This window comes from Stigmatopora argus, chromosome 9 (genome assembly GCF_051989625.1).
Source record: "Stigmatopora argus isolate UIUO_Sarg chromosome 9, RoL_Sarg_1.0, whole genome shotgun sequence".
Lineage (NCBI taxonomy): Eukaryota > Metazoa > Chordata > Actinopteri > Syngnathiformes > Syngnathidae > Stigmatopora > Stigmatopora argus.
In genome coordinates this window covers 10,083,603-10,100,797 of record NC_135395.1, presented here as the reverse complement: position 1 = coordinate 10,100,797, position 17,195 = coordinate 10,083,603, and the positions used below count along the sequence as shown (strand labels likewise).

Sequence of the window (17,195 nt, the reverse complement as noted above, 5' to 3'; positions counted from 1 at the left end):
TTTCCTTTTTGAAATACGAATAACAATTTTTTGTGGCATTAAGCCATTTCGTTCAAATTGGAGGATTTTTTCCCCCTTTTTCTTTATCAAATCGGACTCGTTATGAGCAGATCCGCAAAATCAAGCGACTGACTCGCGTGCAAAACTATTTGACCGGGAAGTCACTAATCGCCGGACAGATGCTCTTGTTGAAAAATTGCAACACAGGGGAAACACGCCAAGAATCTGGGGGCGTCCAAATAAGCGGCTCGAGCGGATGAAAGAAGGGAAGGTGCGAGATGAGCTTCCTGCGTTTGTGTCTCTAACCCTCACGCCATTCTTTCAACGGCGCGCCTCGGGCTAAATATCTATGGGGGGCCTAAATCACCACGTGCCGTTTGAAGTCGGCCTTTGTGACACTTTGGGAGTTAACGCAGGAAAAAACGTATCAATTCTTGACCCCCTCCTCCTTAAACTCGCCATTTTCTGGCATCCAATATATTCTTTTCACTAACAAAGGCCGATAAGAGAGCAACTTATCTTCATTTTCGTTTGTTTACCACACAATAAACAGGAAAGGCTGATTTTTATTGGGATGAATTGTGAGAATGGTGGCGTTTTCTTATCGCACCCCACCATGTCGCGGCATCAAGGCGACGTGCTTTCTGTGTCTGCTTTTGGGAGTTTCTTTATATTGTGAAACTTAGCAAAATATTAAGGAACGTTTCAAACATCCGCAGTGTTTGGTTACATCATGGAATCTGACCATCTATTTACGTCATAATGCAGCAAAACTTATGAACTTATGCAATCCGATAAAACCGAGTTATCGTCACACTTTTGTCAGCAATACAGCTGTATTGTATCCTAAAAAACTGAAATCTCTTTTATTGTTTATGAACTCTTTCAGTGTGATTTACAATGAAAGAAGTCTAAACTAGATTAAAAGTCTCTTTTTGACACTGCTAGCCCTCCCACTTTAAATTAATCGGATGTCTAGTGCCATCAATGGCAGATAATGAGTTTAAAAATCTAATTAGTTTGCCTCTGGTACAAGCCCCTCCCACCAATTACTTCATCACTTATCGTTTGACGATTAATCCGTATCAAGAGCCAAAATATGGTATCGCTGCTACAAATCTAAAGGCATGTAGACCTATAAACATCCGCATATAGAACGCACTGGATTATATAAAAAATAGCGGCATAGAGTCAAAAACTGACGATAGTTTTAAAAAAAATAGACTACAGTAGTCATAGGAATTTTGCAATGGACTCTAAAACTCTTAAAATGAAGCTTTCTAATATTCATCAAAGTTTTAACAGGTCTCAGCCATTCTATCCTTTTATTTTTTTCCAAGATTGATGAGTTGCTTCACTTTTGGCGTTTTGGCTCATGGTCCCTAAAGGCATGCATTGACATATGATTGATGGATAGCCTTGAGGTCCCACCCTGCAGACCCAAATCCCTCTCCCCGGCCAGGCTTCTTCTCTGTCTTGTCACTAAAGAGTTCCACTTTGTGGCGTGGACCTGAGAAGCGGGGTCCCGCGACCCTCAGCTCTCCAACGCCCGTGTCACCACAGCCTGGCCATTGTCCCCGCCGTGGGTGGGTCCACGCCACCCACTTGAGATCCAACAAGAGGAGGACCTTCCATTTTTACAAGGCACTTGAAGGCCTCTCCTGTTCACGTGGAAAGCTCCTTTTAACCCCGGGGGGCTAAAGATGCTTATCCGGACTCCTTTTTCGTAGCCGGGAGATAATTAGTTTTTTTGCTTTTAGGAGAATTTGTTCACCGCCACGTCTTCTCAAATGTGCTCAATGATCACTGACAGAAATCCTTCCCAATCGTTGCTAATGGCACATAGATGGGAGGATCACGCCGCCATTATCGTCCCATTTAGTATTAAGGAGTAATTCCAAATTCAATTTAATCCGGCATTCGGGAAGGATTTCAAAGCGAAGCGAGGAGATATTTTAAAGTGAAGAGTAATTCGTTTGAGTGGGCTATTAAACCCTCCACGGCAATTAAAAGAGGAAAAAAAACTCATTGGCTGTGTCTGACGGTGATCGACGTCCAATCCATGGACCCAGAATTGGTTGCCAGGCAATTTATTTTTAATATATTGTTTCTTATATTCTTAAAACACAGTCGATGACAATGATAAAATACAATAATCAATTTAAAACTGAAATAATAAAATACAATTTTCTATTTAAAAAGCCTTTGGACTGCTTTGATCCGGAATGTAACTCATTTGCGACAATCGGTTAAACTGTAGCTCCCATTCCCCACCCCTGCTTTCTTGATAATTTATAACTGTGGTTTTAGCAGCCATTAAAACGGCATATGGATGTGGATGGAAATACAGGCGACATTGTAAAGTTGGCAGTACCAGCTCAGACATTTGCACTCTATTAGCTTTAATTGTCTTAGCTCGGCGCAAAGCCTTGTAATGAAACCGCAGCAGATGGCGTTTGTTCGCCGTTTGTCAGAGGACGTTTGCCACCAGGCGAATCCTAAACTGGGGGACGACTCCACGTTTAGCCGGGGAGGGGGGATTTTGGGGTCAACAGGACACGGGCCGAGGTCGGAAGGCGGCAATAGGGCCAAACATCTGCCTCAACGCAGGAAACACTTGGCTGTTTACAGGAAGCGCGCTTGAAGGAATGTCTGCGTTTGATGACTCTTCCTGATTCCTAACTTCTTAATAACAGGCAGACATTCTTCAGAAAAGCCATGCTGTCATGTATGATGCAAATGGCATATTTTTCCGATGTCAATGTCCGCAGCAGGTGGTCTCGCCATTCAGCTGTGTGCTAAATTAAGTCCACCTTCTCGTGACTCTATTCAAATAGATTTTTCAGATATTTTTCAGTTCCTATATGTAAAGCGGAGGATTCCGATGAAGTGTCGGGATGTTTGTTGGTATTGTTATTGTTCATTGGATGACGGATGTTGATGTTTTTGTTGAGCTAAAGTGGAAAAACTTCTGCCTGCGTTTGCGTGCCTTGCATCGAATCTTTAATGAAATACTACACCAATTGAGCATACCATATTTCTGACACAATTCCAACAAAAAAGGACAGAAAAGGCTTCAAATGAAAGTATTGAATTGAATGTCTTTATTGTCATTATGTAAGTACAATGAGATTTCAAGAATCAGCTTAAAGTGCACTCATTATAAGTAAAAATGATATAAAATGGATATACAATAAAAAGTAGATCCTAAGACCCAAAATGCGCTGCAGACTTTTGCAGTCTGCTCGTAGGCTCTCTAAAGTTATATTTTAAAATGAATACAATATTTTCTTTGAAAATATTGTGTTCATTTTCAATTAGTATTGTTCAAATGAATGAATTGGCATGCACATTGTCAACATAGCAACACAGCAAAATGTTCTTTTTTAAACAGTGACTCTTTTTCAATAGGTATTTTGGCCTGAGCATTTATATATATTTATACTTGGACAATATTTTCAAATGTGTTGGCACAAATATGCACTCAGCCCTAAAATCTGCCTACGGTAAGCACATTTCCCAATTGAGGAAACCAGCAGAGCCCGTTGCAGACCCCCATGAACGTGTCAAAGATATTACAGAACAACAAATCGCCACTGAATCAGCCTTAATCAGACGACAGAATCTCGCCAAGCTGTGTGTTCAGGTGCCAGGTGATAGCAGCACCCCCCTGTTCCTCCGATACCGTTGATTGCCTCTTCACTTGTCAGCAAGCATCTCAAGCTCGGCCTTTGACCTCGCCCGCGTGCGTCGGTATGCGCGCCGCGACGATGGCAGCGCGCCAGCTCCAGGCACCGTCTAACGGGCTGGAAGAAAAACACCGGCTTCCCTTAGCACTGGCGTCATTGTTTCTCAGCAGATAGCCCAACGATCCGGCCTTGTTTTTGCCAGTGGAAAGCGGCATCAAACGCAGTCAAAACAAGCTAGGAGCAAGGGGGGCGTTGTCTCCAACGCGGTTCTCTGACTCGCCGGCCAATATTGTCCTTCTTATCAGGCCGGCCATCCGTTGAGAAACGCTTGATTTGCTCCTTGTGGATGCAGTCTGGGAGGCTGGGGGCCGAGCGTGCCGGGGCCTGGCCGAGCCGACTCACACGGGAGGGACGGTGAGATGTAACGTGACAGATGAGAGATAACTAAATGTTTGGTAGGCCAGGGGGGCCGGCGGGGGACGGACGGCAGAACTCTGAAAAGAGACAGACGTGATGTGTCTTGGAAAGAGGTTTTGTGGAAAAATGGAAGCTTTCACGCCATCCTCTTAAGCCTTCCGCCATCAGTAGCAAGACAAAGAGTCTTTTTGTGTTTCCATTTAAAACACCAGAAGCTGAACTCTTAAACCCTTTTAATGTCAGAAATGCTTTTGCCTTTGCAGCTTTTATTTGATGATTCTTCATGATTACTTATTATTCCAAGAACATACAGGGATATCCTTTCCCAGTTCTACGTACGCTTGCACGACCCTTGTCCGCTGTTGACATTTAGTACTTTATCCATGAAGTTTGTGCGTATGTTATTCATTTTTTTCTATGTGGACGGGCTCTTTGGAGGTGATACTTCCAAAGATCTAGTTTTCTAAACATCCATCCATCCATTTTCTAAACCACCTATTCTGAAAAAAGGAAGTCAATGGCATGAAAAAATGTATTTATTTTTAAAATATTTCACAGTTTGGGGGTCGAATTTGGTCTGTGTGGCTTATAGTCCAAGTATTACAGTATATACATGTTTAAAGTGTTGGATATTTTTATATTGGTGTTTTAGATTAGGGAAATGTGGTATTTCTTTAATCGGTTTCGTATTGAGAGAAAATTGTAGTGAAGAGTTTTAAACGAGGCGCAAAAGCAAAGGGGCGGAATAAACAATAGGCTGCAGAAGATATGGCGTTCTTTGTACTTGACTCGCTGCTTGATGAATGGATGACTGTGAAGCGCTCACGTCTCCTCAGTTTGACCTTCTTGCAAACCCAGCAACCAGCGCTTCCTCTTTAGAATCGTATTTCTATGCATTTTTTAAATTCACGCTGACTTTTATGCAGCCAAATGAATGACCATTAAAAAGATACATAATATCTATCAAATAGATTCAAAGAATTTGGAGTACATTAAAAAGACCAACTTCAGAAAAATAGTCACTTGCGATATCTATTTAAATTAAGTGTTCAATTTTTTCATGATTTTCAATCAAAGTATAGCAGTTGTCATTCAAATAATAACAACATTTTGGTGAATTAAATGCAGAATATCGTATATATGTTACATGCATTAAGACGGAGGCTGCAGTCTTTCAATCCCTAAAAGATTTCCGGGGATTGAAATCTTTAGCATCGACTGATGCTTTACTGGCAAAGAAAGATACACATGCGGAGGCATCTGTTAAAGCAAAGTTCAAGAAATGTTTTAAGTCATTCCAGTTCCTTTCACTTTGATTCAAAGGCTTCAGGGTACTCCAATTTTGGGATTGCAAGCCGCTACGTTTGCCCTCCGCTTTGAATTAGTTCAGTGCGACTTATCTGTTTATTTTTACAGGCCAACAAGCTGTATATCTTTAGTAGGGTTCTTCAATGTATCGTAAAGTATCCATCCTGAAATGTTGCATTCTAATATCACTCAACAACTTTGCACTACGTAGGTCACCAAAATCAACAAGAAATTGTCCAAAATAGACAGAAAGTGACCCCAGAATTCCTTATAATGTTCAGAAAGTGACCTGTCAGTCCTGTAAAGTTATTCACGCATTCATTTTCCTTCAATTCACAAGGGTCGCAGGGGTGCTGGAGCCTATCCCAAATATGGGATCTAAAATATTTCACCTGGAATGTTGAGGAATCAAAAAGGAAGTAAACCGAAAATATTTCAAAATGAATAGGAAGTGACTAGTACAGTAAGTGAGAGCAAACCGTAAATCCCATCGCCATGTCTTGTGCTGTCTTGTTTTCCAACATCTCCGTATGACATAAGTCAAGTCGCCTGTCAACTTTCTTGAAAGAAACGTTCCCGGCAAAATGAAACACAAGCAGCCCACATCCCATCACAAGAAAGGCGCACACGTTGCTATGAAACAGACTGTGATGATGCATTACTGCCTTTTGAAGAGCCAACATAGTGGAGGTTCACAATCCCAATGATGGAATCGCTCGACAACTTTAGGAGATTTGTGGTAACAGATATGCGCCTTGATGAAAAAATGTATATAATTCATGAGCTATTTACGTGCTCAACCTGCTCTTCCATGAGCTTAATGATTTAGGGTGCATTTCAACAGGCAGGTCAAAAAAGTCATGTAAACGCCATCCAATCCGCCAGCCCCGAACCGCCAAACTTGACATTAATCCAGAGGGTAATGTGGCTCTTCCTGTGCCCTAATGAAATCTGAAGCTTTTCAATGGTCAACACATAATGGGACTTTTGGAATTAAGCAGACAGGGCGGCTGCAACTGGACTAAATAGCGCACAGATGGCCCCGTGTGCAGTCGATTGGTCGCCGGTCTTTTGGTGGCCGTCTTTTGGTGGCCGGTCTTTTGGTCGCCGGTCTTGTGGTCGCAGTCTTTTGGTCGCAGTCTTTTGGTCGCCCCGACCGCGACAACGGGTGACCAAAAGACCGACGACCAAAAGACCGGCGACAAAACAAGGTAAAACAACACGGTCTACGCATCAATAAAAGCCAACAATGGCCATGAGCAGTTTCACTGAGCCGACGTGTGAGTATATAAGAGTTTGTATGTACATGAGTTGTCCCCTTAGGAAGGTACGCCAGTCAGGGTCTTAACAAGTTCTCCAACAAAAAGCAATAAAAGTCCGGGAAATTTGGAGCTTTTCTTTAGCCTAATAATTACTAGGGCAATAAGTATGACTAAATAGTAATTTGCAGTTTGTATTTAGGGAATTTGAGCAACGATTTAAATGGTAATTATCACTTACCTTCCGGGCGACCAAAAGACCGGCGACCAATCGACCGTGTACCGATGGCCCACCCCAAATTTGTGTCTCTCAAAACTATGCAAGCCTCTAGTTTTTGAGCTGTGATGTGCAAGGGAATGTAGGATGATTAAAGCTTTAATATTTTTACCATTTGCTACGGCTTTGTAAGATATAGGGAGCGGGCCACTGTTGGCTCATGTGGCATAGTTTGGATACCACTGTTATAGCGCATTTCAAGTTTTGAAGTCACAATTGGCATCGCAACCTCTTCTAGCTGAAGCATGAAATAGTTCATATGGGAGCGTACACCATTACAAATGGATGCTTTCGGTAAAATTGCCTCATTGAAATTCAATTGCATTTTTCCATTCATCTGGCGTTATTTCCAGGAAGTCATCCTTGGCAGTTGCCCAAGTTTACATCCTCCTATAAAAAATGTGACGCTTGCACATAAAATAGGGTGTTCATTCACGCTGGCAAATCTTGAGTAAAAGCCAAGTGTGGCCACGCTCTCACTTTTTCACCGCCAGTGGTTAGCAGTTCGTAAATTAAAAGATTTGCTTTGGGGAAAATTGCACCCGGCGCACATTTGAAGCAATCAAATCTGCAATTATGCAGTCTCACATTTCAATTTTGGATCCAGCTGTGAAAAGCTCTCTAGGTCTCACTGGATAACCCTGGAAAAGTGACTGCCTGGCACCAAAAAATCAAAGATAATGCTTGAATTTTTCGAAACACTGTTAAAAAGAAAAAGGTTTTTTCCACCATTAAAGCTGCCATTTGGCTACAGTAAAGTCTGACATCTGTTTATGGCAAAAAAGAAAAGAATTAGCATCGTTAATGGCACTCACACTTATTCATTTTAAAGTCATGTACTATTGCTAGTCGAAGTCGTAAAATGTCCTAAGAAATAGCGGACAAAAATGAAAATGACTGCACCAATGTATTTTTTTTTATATATAGAGAGAAAGAATTTGTCTCAAATATCGCTGTCTTTTAGCATTTGATAGTTATTCATTTCAAAACGTGTATCGATCATTGTTGTTAATCATACTGAGTCTTGTATTCCAAATTGTTTGGCGAGTTACCCAAAGGTTCCCATCCTAAATTTTGACCAACATATGTGCAGAAATTTGTTTTGACATAATGTGACCTAGCAGTAGAAAAATATCTATTTTGATGAAATGATAGACCTTCACTCTTCAAACAAGTGAAAGAGGGAACAGCAGGAATAATATTGTCCTCTTTTGTGCAATTTTCTTTACTTGTCACCCGCTGATAGACTGGGAAAAGACATTGCATTGACTAAAAACACAACCTTGACCCACTTTTCACAACAAGGCAGCGCTGTGGGAAAGGAACAAGGCCAGCAGACTGGATGATATCCACCCGAAAGTCGAAAGTCGAGAGAGCAGCTTACCATTTAAGTGGATGCCGTAGTGGTATCAATAAGTACGCTTCACGACAGTGGAAAGATCCTTATGATGGCTGCGCATTGGCTGAATTTCGATAGGATGCCTACGCGAAAGCATCGTTTTGGAGCCGTCACTGCTAAGCCACCAATTACTGGCCAGTCTGCTGGTGTCAAACTCCAAGCGGAAAATTAGATGGATGAAAACTGAAAGAGAGAAGGATGAGATTGTAATGAAGAGAGATTTTCTTCTTTTTTTAAGGGGGGACTTGAGTCTAAATGTTGACAAAAATACTCAGTAGAATGCTAAATATCACTAAATCTATAAAATAACATGACTGAGGATAAACTCATCATTCAATCCTTTACAGAAAGTAAAGAACACCTCTGATTGGTCCTCTTGTTGCTAGACAGAATGACGTGTATTTTTTTTAATTATAGTTTACCCTTGACACAAAGAATCTTATTCAATTATAAATGTTTCTGAATAGTCTTGCTTTGCCCAGCAATGCCTTTTTCAATAGTAAACGTCCAATCCCTTAGGAGTGGGAGAGTGGCAGTTAACCTTAATATTCATTCATTCACTGTCAACCTTTCCACTTCAGATGGATTGGTCGTCTATAGCTCCATCAATTTGTTATAGCGTGTCTGACCAAGGTATGATAGAATTATCAAATTAGAAATGTTATTATTTGTCGTTCTGGGGTCCTGGGTTCAAATCCATGTCAGTCCACCTGTGTGGAGTTTGCACGTTCTTCCCGGGCCTGCGTGGGTTTTCTCTGAGTACTCCAGTTTCCTCCCACATTCCAAAAACATTCATAGCAGGCTGATTGGACACCCTTAATTGCCCCTAGGTATGAGTGTGACCGTGAATGGTTGTTTGTCTCCTCGTGCTCTGCGATTGGCTGGCCACCGATTCGGGGCGTCCCCCGCCTCTGGCCTGAAGTCAGCTTGGATAGGCTCCAGCACCCCCATGTGATCCTAGTGAGGATAAAGCGGTTGGGAAAATGAATGAATGAATAATTTGTTGTTTTATAATTCAAGCACAGCTGCTTTTTGTAAAAAAACAAGCCGCCATCTTTTCTCCCGAATTGCAGAGCGCCGGCTTCCATAACTTAAATCCTTCCGTCCGCTGTTTTGACAGCAAATGTTTTTTTATTTTCGAAACAGGGAGCTCGAGAGCCCTCGGGGGCCGCAAAGTGCCGCCATGTGACATTGGCGCGAGATGACTGCGTTCCTCGCCAGCGCACACGTTAAAAAAGCGGGAGATTGCGAAGGGGGGCCAGGGGCGAGTCCACTTCCATACTGGCGGGGGGACGCGGGGGTACGGGACAGCTGCTTTGTTCATCACTTGAATCCTCCAAAAGTCAATGGGAATGATTGCCCCTGCTGGAGAACTCATGTTTACAGGACAAAAAAACAGTGTTGAAAAGAGATTTGATGGTCTTGTACGGTTCCAAGTTGACCGGTTGAACTGGTGTGTCCAAAAATTCTGGTCATTTGAATACCTATAGCAATATATTGTAATACAAGATGAAGCAGAACTTTGAGTTTTTTTGTATGCCTTTGTTTGAATGCACTTTGAATTTCAAAGCTAGTCCCAGTTTTCATTAATTCGCTGGGTTCTCTTGCAATTGAAAAATGTCCATTGCAGACATGACCAGGCGAGCAAAGAAAGTTCAAAGTCAGCCCTTTGATGAAGATGAGAAACAGCATATAATACAAAAAAGAACTGGCGCGTTCGCCTTCTTTCTTGTGCCGTTGAGAGTCTTCAATAAAAGTACAGATGTTTTATGGTCATTAACAAGATCTATTTTATTATTCGCATTTAGTTTTCCCCGCTGGTTTTTAGATATTGAATTAGAGTCTCCATAAAATCTGTTTTTATTTGATTTGATTTATATTTCTGGCCGTCTACTACAAGATTGGTTGGTTGTCTCATTGTGCCTTGCGATTAGCTGACAACAATTTCCAATCAGAATAATATCCGATACAACAATACAAGATTTCAATACTCATATTTCAATACTTTTGTATGCTTTTAAAAACGCTACGAAAGACGTAAAAGTAGAGTTTTATAGTACAAAACTTACTGTATTCCTTTATTTCCCTGAGTAATAAAAAAAATGAAGCAGCTATCTCGGAGTGTTCACAGCAGATTTTTGCCTGTTCCCTCCATTAACAGGCAAAATATTTCACTGCGTTTGAGTTGTTGACTCTCAACAGATGTGCTGACACTTTGATGAGTCGTTTGTCATCTTGCAGCGCATGCATCTTCTTGACAAGTTTAGTTTTTGTGGCAGCGGAGTGCTTTATAGTGGCTGTGAAGGATACGTTTGGACGCCATTCTTTTCATTGTGACGACGGATCTATTTATCTTTTTGTCTTGGCTGCTAAGTGCGTGTAAAGTTTGTTCCTCGTAGATGGATGTGTTGTAAAATAGAACGCGCGTTGCAACATTTTGGCTTCAGACTCAGCTCGCATCGTGATGATCATGTGTTTAGATCAACGTCACTCAACGTTGGCATCTTTTTCAGAAGGATGCACTTGAATTTGTTACCTTGGCATTCTGTTCAGACTTAGACATGCTAACAACAGATCTGATTTGAAAAGTTGGGAAAGACTGATGCTTCATCTTTCAAATAAATCTTAAAATTTAGGTCACTGCTTGTAATAATACGAAGACTAACAGTGGGAAACTCTTAATACCTCCTGTTGTAATCTCACAGTATGTTGATATATCAATGATCAATGCACGGAAATGAGTTTACGATAAACACTTCTGTAGAACTTTCCTGACTGTTCCTTGTGAGAGTGTAGTTTCCAAGGTCACCTTTGGTGGTCTGCTGATGGTTTGGAGGTGAGGCGGTGCTCAAGGGTGGCGTGACAGTTAACACATAGAGTCATTAGACACTACAGGGACTCCAAGTCAAGGTCCAGAGGAAAGTGAAATGCCATTCAGGGCATTGGTGACATTTGCACCGCAACAGGCAGGTCTGAGAAGGTTCAAGTGGCAAGAGAGAAGTGGAAGTGGCAGCTATGAATATGAATTACTCAGGTTAACATATACATGTAAGATGTATGCAGATTGCTAATGAGGGCTTGAAACTGCTGTTTACCTCAAGCTAAATTGGAGGTCACGTTGGATACCAGTGTGCCCAATAAAAGGTTTCAGAATGTGGAGCTTTGCTATGACCCAATAACCACTTTTGAAGGATCTCAAATTAGATGTCATATGTTTCTAACAGTTTATTGTTTTGCGGTGTGTAGCTTCAGTGAGACAAACATCTTAGAACACAGATATTGCGGCTATCAATGACATTGACATCATAAAATTCAGGAAACGGAATCCGCTATCTTGAGAGAAAACAAGTTGCTGGATTAGGGTACTTTTTTTCCAACAGACCTAGAGTACTGGTTAATTTTAAAATGACCCAAGGGGAGGCCTATTTTCATTGAATTCGGAATAACGTCTTTCTGCTCATGCCAGTCATCGTATATTTGAGGTCCCAGACGATCAAAGATCCGTCAAATTGCTTCAGAAATGCCTGTGGTAGTACTATTAATTTGAAGCACTGTCTGGGGGCTTTCTTGGTTGACATGCAAGACTTGCTAAAGCAATTGATAGATTTTCATGCTAGTATCGCCAACTCGGCTGTCCCTCTGAAGACAAAAAACAAAGCTTATTTTGGCAGCGTGAGAACCAAATGCAGCCAGTGAAGACTACATTTTGACATGGTTTTCTTTCTTTTCTACTTTACTGGCCACAGCGTAGCAATGTTCTCTTCCAGCGTCCTTCTAGTTTTCTTCTTTTTACTTATTCCCGACGGCTTCTGATTTCTAGGATTAGCACCTGTTAACATTGAGTTCTACTATGTATTTGAATTTAAGAAAAATTGACTTGTGACCATGAAGAACGGAAACATGACTAGCAGTACTAGGGACAGATTGTTGCATGTAAATCCAAATCAGATGATTTGGGTTTAAAAATACGTCTTTTTGTGTACCCAATTCTGATCTATTGTAAATGAAGTGATTGGGTCCGATTTGTGATCACGTGATTGGATCAGGGGCATCCATGCTATTAACTGGGGAATTTTAAGGCATCATCCAAACAGCCAATTAACATAATGGGCTATTTCCATTGCCCAGGATTTCCGGTATAAGAGAGGATTAACAATCCTGCGTCCTAATAAACCGGTTTTCATAATCTGATTTAACTGAGGCTTTTTTGTATGACCGGTCCAATTGTCAAAGTGATTGTTTCCCCTCATAATTACCGCTTGTAATACGAGGGATTAACCCAAGCAAGAGTAGTATTTCTCATGGAGTTTTAGTGGAGGCTCGCCGGGTTCAGGTAGTCTCTTAAGGTTCAAAAATCTATTAGATTTTCAGATGGTTTAGAGTGTGCCACGTGACTTCCTGCCCATCCGATAAAAAGTGCTGATGGTGTGCAAGATGGGAAATATTAAAATCCTTGCACGGGAAGTAGCAGAGACCGTCTGTCTGCTGCTGTCGCAGAAGTGTGATGACATGCCTCATTTCAGTCCTTGTTGATCTGGACGGGGCCTCGTAGAGCACAAAACCCACTCCATAGCCCGCCATACATACCACATGCACTCACATTTTCTCAATAGAACTGCTATAGTAGGAACACCCGTGACTACAGTTTTAAGGGAAAAATCAGCTATTTTTTGCACCCTCTGTTGGACATTAAGTCAATTTACGATATTCTATGAGGATTAGCAAATTGTTTTTTTTTTTCACTGCAATGTTTATGTACATAAATACAGCAGTGCTATATTATTGGAGGAGTGTTCTCCTTCATCCAATTCATTTTGACTTTGAGGGGCCAATATCTGAAACATATTTACTCCATATTCAATAAATAATGACCACCGTCATTCAATAATTCTGTTAGACTGCAATCAGTTGGAGAACATGATCTTCACCTCGTAATCTTGATCTAATCTAAAGTAAATCAGAATTTCCAATTGGCCTTAATCCAACAGCCAATTGATCCCTCTTAACAGGTTAATTGCCTAATTGTTTAAATCCAGACAGTGAATAAGTGGGCCTCCCTTCAGTCTAGGTAGCTCCTGAAGGGCTCTCCCTCATGGGGGCAATCATCTGTCCCATTGTCCCCAACCCAAAACATCCACTGAACCCAAATGGACCGGCAGTCAGAGAGGACGGATAATGAGGCTCAGCTGTCCAGTCAGTTTCACTCATGTGTGTCCCCTAATCTTCTGATGGCTCTGGCGAGGATCAGTTGTTGGAGATTTGAGAGGCGCTGCGAGCAAGCGGAGAGCTTGCCGGAGGTCTGATCTGGGATCTCAGTGTTCAGGGTGGGTGACGGTGTTAGTGGCCGCCATCTGTTTCCCAGGCGGAGCGTCCTTCAATCTTGTGGCGTGTTGCAATTTGGAGGCAACTTTGATGCATGTATGTAATTCAGAAAGAAAAGATTGATTGGAATTTGCATGGCTATACCAAGCGCTTTGTTTGGCGAATGTCAGTTTCGCTTGTTACTTGGGCCCGTAATCGGGGATCATTTTCGCGACGTACCCAGAGGTTCTCACCTATAATGCAGACTGCTAAACTAGTTCCTGGTTAAAATTCAAAACTAAATTACTGTGAAAAAGTTGCTCAAACTGAGAGCGATGTCATTGCTTCGGCGACACCGGCCAGTTAGCGTGAGTGGCGTATCGTTTTCTGTTTGTCTTTGTTAGCCAAACAACAAAGGAATGTTATAAGATCAGTGGGGTCTCATCACTCAACCTTTTTATGAGAGGACCCCACAAAAGGGGAGGAATCACTCTTCCTCGCCGTCTCCGCTGTCACCCTCAGGAAAAGCCGGCGTGCAGTAAATCACCTTGGCAGCTGTGTGCTTCCAAGCGCCCAGTGTCATTTTATAGGCCCCTTTTATTTTTTGCACCCTGCGCCGTAAACGCTCTGAAAATCACGAAGCATCGAATGCAGAGGCTCAAATTCGGGGATCGAGCGCGTGGACCAAAAGACAACAAGGAGAAACTCCGTTCAACCTTTGTCCAGTAGCTGAACCTGTCAGGATTCCGTTAATACGTTTAAGTATGGAAAGTGGCAGCGTTGTTGGTTGCATTCTTTCAGGAGGTAAACCTCAATGGCGCTGTTTGCTTTCAAACAAGTTCTTTGTTTCTTTGAGGACGCCCAGAAGAAACTAAAGTGGGCGACACAACAACTGAGACCAAGATGGCAGCACGGCTAGAACATTGAAGATGTGGGATTTTTGTCCTACCAAGAAAGACTTTTGAGAGTGCAGCAGAATTTTCCAAGCAAATCAAAACAAGATTTACACACGGACCAATGTGATATTGAACAATATCCAAATGTAGAGCTCCATTGCAGGTACAACCCTAATGTTGTAAATAAGATGGACGGATAGAAGTGTGAAACTACCAGCATATACACGTGCATACCATGAGAGAAATGTACTCTCAGGTTAGTTATGGCAAAAATGTCATAACAAATTTGGATGAGATTTTGATTTCTTTCCTCCAACGTTCCATGATATTAATCAAGTCTTAGACAGTCATTTTTTAGCCCATATCATAAAAACAAAAAATCCGATCTGAAACCACACTACTCGTAAAATGCCGAAAACGAGAGCGCAGGATTATTTCTCCCCGATGCCCTTATTGTTTGAAGAAAGAAGGTGTTGAGTGACAGCTGAGTTCCTCGACTCGACTCAGCCAGGGTTCAACGGGAATGCCTGGCTAATGAGCTCCACCGCAGGGATTATAATCAGACGGGGAATATTAGAGCTCTCGTGTGTCACTCAAGACTTCCACGAGGGCAAACCTCCCCGGTCTTGTTGTTCCAAAGCTTCTGACTGACTGCTCCTGGCCACGGAGTGCCACACTTTCAATCTGACAATTGGTATACTCACTAGAAATGAAAACACACGTGTTAACCAAGACATAATGCATTACCTTAATATATTAAGGTGGCCATAAAGTGTTATTTATTTTTTTAAAACTGCCAATAGCCCACATTATTCACTCACTACGGCTGCAGGAAATCCCATGTGCGCTCATTACTGACTTTTTTTTTGCCCATTTTACACAGTCATTTGAAAAAAAAAAAATGTAAATATGCCCTCAAGATCGAAAGGGTCAAATTAGAAAAGCAATTAGCAGCATGGCAATTTCAGGACTCCAGTCAACACTCCAACACGTACAAATGATGTCCTGTCAACTTTTTGCCTGCGAAACTCGTCCTGTCTTTAACCCCCTAAGAATCATTCAGGCATGAGACTGAAATGTTTTCTGCAATTAATCGCTATCACATTTGACCCGCGCCAACCTCGCCAGTGTTCAGGGTCTATACACCCCCTGTCCCATCCAACTCGAAGCTGTTTAAAGAGCTAAACAGAGCAAGAGATGAGAGATTGAAAGAAAAACATTAGAAAAAGTGCGCACCCTCTCCAGGGACAGGTGACATATGGAAGCTATCACGGGCCCGTGTGCACTCCCATCTGTGTCGCCGGCCCCCACGCCGGGTGGGAATAATCCAGGATCCGTGGATTTGTCACAAAAGGGTTCTCAATCCGCTGAGATTTCTTGTATTGCGGTCTTATACCGGTGTTTTTTTCGGGTCTCCTGTGGTTAGCAAAAAACAGGTGCCTGGTGGATCAGTGAGCTTTACTTGGCATTAGAGAGGCTCCGTTTCTCACGTTTTTTTAGTCTTGCCCTGAAACGTACTCTCATCAGCGTGGAACAGAACATAGACGTGACACGTCCCACGCCTGTGAAATTTAAGAGGATTTGGAGCAAATGTGCATTTCCTTTTCTTGGAGGCTGACATTCATTTGTGTTTGAATGAAGATTAGTGGCTTCCCTCGAGAAATGACTGTAAACAACAACATAATCATACAAAGGGTTACAAGGATGTTAAAATCCCATCTTTTTTGCAATGTTTAGAATTGGTGTCAGGAGTCTTGGCACGGACCAAATATGACCCAAAAGTGCATTTAGGGCGCCAGTCACTTTTGGCATTTTTAGACATTTTTTTTCAAAATTTGAGAAACTGAGTATCGTAAAATGTTCAGGACAATTGGTAGAGGCCAAAAAGGCAAATTTGGAATGTCATTTTTTGACATTTTTGTAAGGTTATGCTTTTTCCCCCAAAATTTTGGAAATGCTCCGAATTTTTGAACACTCGTTTTAAACCGTTCTTTCGATAAACGGGATACACTTAGTCCTCTTAGTTTGGCTAAAAAAAATTGACACTTGAAGAAGTAACGCCAATGTTTGCAATGCTCTTATTTGTGGACTTGAGAACAAACCAGAACCTGCTGTCTGGTCACACTGACCACAGCAGCGACCTGTCAAAGTGTCTTAATTGTTGATGGATGAGTCCATTACTGTAAAGCGCCACATGCTGCATCACCACCTTCCAGCTGCACGCGACAATGCCACGCTTTGTGACTGGGAGGAAATGAAACGTTTCAACACAAACAAGCAAACAAACAAAATTGGCCTATCTTCTGCAGAGGGATTTCCTGATGATGATAAGCGGCTGCGTCGCCGAGATGAAGTTGACAGCCAGGACGATAAACACATTTCCCGTAAGAAGCCTCGTTGTCACGCTTATCCGAGAAACAAAAAATGGCCAATGAGCAAAACCATGAACTTGTATCGCCAGTACTTTTTTTGCACATATTGCTTTACCTGTTCAAATGATTTTTTGCCCATTTTTTTAGAAGCTTGGTTGTCACTGAGGTTGAGACAAGGCAATTACGTGCAATTTCAGCTCTCACCAATTTTCCCTCAATCACCATGGCGATATTTAAAATGTGCTTAGCACTTCCTGCCTCTCTGCCGAATGACTAA

At 41.9% G+C, this 17,195-nt stretch overlaps 1 protein-coding gene across 1 annotated transcript in view; it reads left to right on the top strand.

Moving 5' to 3' along the window:
• xpnpep2 (X-prolyl aminopeptidase (aminopeptidase P) 2, membrane-bound) overlaps positions 1-17,195 on the top strand; it is a 35,452-nt gene that overhangs the window by 1,745 nt on the left and 16,512 nt on the right. The gene's annotated exons all lie outside the window — the stretch shown is intronic.